The sequence below is a fragment of the Triticum urartu genome, chromosome 3A (assembly GCF_056163025.1).
Source record: "Triticum urartu cultivar PI428250 chromosome 3A, HENAU_Tu73, whole genome shotgun sequence".
Classification (NCBI taxonomy): domain Eukaryota; kingdom Viridiplantae; phylum Streptophyta; class Magnoliopsida; order Poales; family Poaceae; genus Triticum; species Triticum urartu.
This window is the reverse complement of record NC_141875.1, coordinates 470,975,507-470,980,292: the sequence shown is the minus strand read 5'-3', so window position 1 is coordinate 470,980,292 and position 4,786 is coordinate 470,975,507. Positions and strand designations below refer to the sequence as shown.

Below are 4,786 nucleotides of genomic sequence, written 5' to 3'. Positions count from 1 at the left end.
TTCGGTTTCATTGATAGCAGAAGAGTACGCTAGCTAGCGGAGCCTGAAAACGCTTGCTTGCGCCCCACCCCTACGGAAACTATTGCCTATGCTTGCTGCTCGCTCAGTGTCAGTAGAAGGGAAGAAAAGATGGTCACTCCTTTCAGGAACATGGCGAGCCTTACTTACGACTGTTGCACTTCACTCGCTGCTCGTTCATTCACTTGCTCATGAACTCGCTGCTTCGCCAGAAGCGACTAGTCGCCTCCTTTCCTCCGCCGAAAGATGCTTAGCCAGAAGCGACGAAGGAGGGGAGCTGGGGAAGGCCGACGATGGCAATGAGGGGGAAGCTGTCGTAGAAGCTTTGCCCCTTGCTTTACATAAATTGTTATGAACTTACTAAATGACCTTATTTATTCTCCCGGAACGCTAGCAAATCTAATAGTTCCATCTGCTCTTCTTAACTTAAGAACGAAGGCCGCCATCCTTCTTATTCAGGAACCCTTTGTTTGAGGAGGGCGTATCCCCGGGAAGGGGAGAGTGGCCGAGCGGTCAAAAGCGACAGACTGTAAATCTGTTGAAGGTTTTCTACGTAGGTTCGAATCCTGCCTCTCCCACTTGTTGTAGACTTAAGAGAAGAGAAAGTAGGCGGAAGCCTAGGAGGGCCAACCGAGCGAAGCTCTTTTTTTTTGCCGTGCCGTGAAGTGCAATTTTCTCGTATGCGTTTTAGAGAGGTTGTCGAAAAAAGACGATCTATAGAGATTCCCCATCTATATCCAATCGAGAATAGAAGCGAGTCGCTTCCGGCGTCGGCTTGTAGTCTCTGCAGTCGGCACACGCACGCGCCCGCCATCATGCCTCCTTGGTTCGGGACGAAGCCAAGCGAGACATACGATAGACGAAGGAAGCGCCCACCCAGCAGGAGGGCTAAAACCTGTAGTTTTGAAGTTGCAAACTCCAGCTTCGAGGCTGGAGTGCTTTAGCCCTTTTTTAAGCAAGAATCACCGTCTTGAGCGCCTTGCGCGCTCAAGAACAAGCAAGGGATGAGCGCTTTGTTGCTAAAGCGGATACGTTTTCTTGCTGGGGAAGGCTAGTCTGATCGAGGATTGGAGAGGAGGGAGAGGTGGAATAAAAAGCTCGGGATGGATTTTGGAGTCTTTGTGCGAGCCGTATGCGGTGAGAGTCGCACGTACGGTAAGGAGGGGGGTTCGCGTCTATACGTGTAGTGTGGTGGTTGGGCCTACCCACCCTATTTGTTCCATGATCTATGGGTCTACTGGAGCTACCCACTTCGATCAATTAGCCAAGATTTTGACCGGATACGAAATCACTGGTGCTCGATCTAGTGGTATTTTTATGGGGATTCTTTTTATCGCTGTAGGATTCCTATTCAAGATTACTGCAGTTCCTTTTCGGGCGGCTGTAGGACGGACGGCCCCCTATAGGTAGTAGGGTAGGGTGGGTGGTACCGCTCAGATAGCGGCCAATCCTCCTAACTGCGCGCGGGCCGGGCTTAGAGCGCGTGAAACTCATCACTACCTCGTAAGGGCGTTGAGACCATAGCATGTTACACAAAAGCGCCGCTTTCTCAGGAGTGTTGTCACACAGCTGCCCGACTAGAAGAGCTACTCGCTCTGTAGTGTTGTCACACAAGATAAGCACGCCGCCCGCCTGCTGGCCGGGCGAATCGAAGTTATCTTCCGGTCAACTGTCCACCCAGTCAAGTGCAAAAAACACAGTGGAATCACGCAACGCACGCTGCTGGTGTGCTTCCTGCCCACGAGGAAAGAAGAGCGACAAGGTTCAGATTTGACTGTTTGCAGCATGGGAGCTGATTACCCAAAAAATCCCTGGGAAAAAAGAAAAGATATCTCGGTAACGAAAACCATAGGAGGCTGTATTGGCGAGATCCAAGGGTTCACAGCAGCCCAAAAGAAAAACCGCCTGGAAGTCCGAGGACCTTTAGTACCGTACCGAACCAGCAGCCTTCGCGCCAAGCGACGACCGCCCTTGTCCCTTTCCTTTTTCCATTCATCCTACTTCTTAGCTTTGTTCCGTCAGTCTAAGGCAAAGCTTAAGTGGTTTGCCTACCTTACCCACTTGATGAAAGGGAACGAACTTCGTTTCCTTGGCGGCTTTATGGATGGATTCAGTCAGAAAAAACTCCTTCCTTTTGAAAAAAGTGACGCTTTGCGTCTTCGCTTCCGAGGGTTAGGGTATAGGCCGTTTCGAGCAAGCTTTCGCTTTTTCTCCCGGCTTTCTACAACTTTCGCTTTAGCTTCCAAAGGCGACCCAATGACCTTTCCGGAATTGGAAGTATTCGTCGCCCTACCCTAAGAAAGAAGTCACTATAAAACTGCTTGCCCTCCAGAAGTACCAAAGGTGCGCGGAGCCCGGTGAAAATGAATATGTTTGCTACTGAACGAAGCCTGCCTATTGACTAATATTCGTCTTTAGAATGAAAGTAGCTATGAAGCCCAATCTACTGTCGATTCAAAAGGGGGCATAGTCATATGGGTGGGGTGTTTGTGGGGAGCTGCCTTGGATATGAGGAATTCCTCCAATCTAAAAAAAAAGAACAAAGAAAAAGTCCGTGACGAAGATCTTTCTTTTCTATCAATAGATAGGAATGAGTGTTCGTTATAGGGGATAGGATCCATCTGCTCTCTCTCTCTCTCTATTTTCTTTGATGCAATTTAGAGAGAAAGAGCAGTGCGAATTAGAAAAAAAAGAGAATCGGGAGATGATTCCAAAATAGATACATAGACATCTAAAGTAAAGGGATGTATATATTATTCCTATATATATCATCTATCTATGAAAAAAGTAAACAGAGTTCGTTTTTGGGTTCCCCGAAGCCCCGAATGGATTGGATCGTTTCTGCTTCTGCCAACGAAATGAAGGCCTCGCCCCTTCCGAATGCTTCTCCGATCCTGAAGTTCTCGCGAAGAGAATAAGATCCAGCTCCCCCTCCCTCTGTCTTTTTCCGCTTTGCTAATCTTCCCCTCTAACGCGGGCCGGGCTTAGGCGGGCGCGGGAGGAAGAAAGAAAGTCGAAGAGCGTCTTCTCCTTTGTCCTTTTTTCAGTGCAACACAGGAAAGCACCCTCTTTTTGTAATCCCTGCAGCTTCCCAGAGGCTTGCTTTTTTTATTGAACGCATGGCGTAGCTAGGACCCCTCAATCATGTTTGAGCCTATGTTCACCCGGGGCCAAAAAAGGAGAATTCCGGAATGCCTGCCGACGTTCAGATAAGGTGCATATCCCTTACCACTAAAGGAAAGGCTCGACGAAGGGGGGGATATTAGCTGGGTAAGGAAAACGCTTTCGGAGATTGAGATGTCGATTTGTTTTTCATCGAAAAGGAAGAAGGCCGAGGGGATAGCAGCCTTCCTTCGGGCTTTGCCTGCCGACGTTCTAATAAAGAATTCCGGCTCGGCCCGGGAAAGCGCTGGCAACAACATAAAGAAAGGGGTCCATGTAGCTGCTGCGCCCGCCCACTGAGCAGCAGGTTCGGCATCTACTACAAAAGAGAGAATCCACTTCAGATAACCACGTCTCTGCTAGGCAGCGTGTGGAATGGCCGAGAGCGGACCAAATGGATATATAATCCAAGCCGAGAGTGGAGTTACGTGAACAGCCGTCTGATGGAAAACAACTTTCACGTTCGGTTCAGAGAGCACTTTTTTCGTTGAGAATAAGTCCTTCCCTTTTGTGTGAATTCCCCAGCGGCGAATTAACAACTTGTGGGGCCCTATCTATTCAATCTCTCGAGCCCCAAGAAAACCCCCCTCTCCCTCGGACTCAATCTCTCTTTTGACTCTATATATGTGGGCACCTGATATCTATGAGGGTTCACCCACCCCGGTGACAGCATTCCTTTCTATTGCGCCTAAAATCTCTATTTCTGCAAATATGTCACGTGTTTCTATTGTTGCTTCCTATGGGGGTACATTACAACAAATCTTCTTTTTCTGCAGCATTGCTTCTATGATCTTAGGAGCACTGGCCGCCATGGCCCAAACGAAAGTCAAAAGACCTCTAGCTCATAGTTCGATTGGACATGTAGGTTATATTCGTACTGGTTTCTCATGTGGAACCATAGAAGGAATTCAATCACTACTAATTGGTATATTTATTTATGCATCAATGACGATAGATGCATTCGCCATAGTTCCAGCATTACGGCAAACCCGTGTCAAATATATAGCGGATTTGGGCGCTCTAGCCAAAACGAATCCTATTTCGGCTATGACCTTCTCCATTACAATGTTCTCATACGCAGGAATACCCCCGTTAGCCGGCTTTTGTAGCAAATTCTATTTGTTCTTCGCCGCTTTGGGTTGTGGGGCTTACTTCCTAGCCCCAGTGGGAGTAGTGACTAGCGTTATAGGTCGTTGGGCGGCCGGAAGGTTGCCATGAGTAAGGTTGGGAGACCGAAGGCAGTTTTCCGTGCACCGGACACGTAGCTTACCGAATCAGTTGCAACACAGATGGGAATGCATGCTACGAAAGACAGGGTCGAGTCTGATACATCAACCGTCGACTCCATATCCTTGTACAAGTCCACAATCACTACACGAGATGAACCTGGGTTTGGTGAATGGAAGTTGGCCTTAGGTGTAATAGGACTCCCAGTTACTGCGCGCGATCGTATACTGAGGTGCTCCCCGTCGGTTGTTGGAACGACGCGAGCCGGGCCGGGCCTCGATTCCTTTCAAAAAGATGAAGGGACAGAGGTGACTAATTCCCCATCTCATTTGGGGCGGAAAATGAATCGACATCTCGATGTGATACAGCCCTTTCCATT

The 4,786-nt window shown here is 48.7% G+C and overlaps 1 non-coding gene across 1 annotated transcript; it reads left to right on the top strand.

The window, feature by feature from the left end:
• The first annotated feature begins 513 nt into the window (after positions 1–513).
• On the top strand, positions 514–596 carry TRNAY-GUA (transfer RNA tyrosine (anticodon GUA)). Its single transcript has one exon. It is a non-coding gene; the product is annotated as a tRNA-Tyr (tRNA).
• Positions 597–4,786: the final 4,190 nt, after the last annotated feature.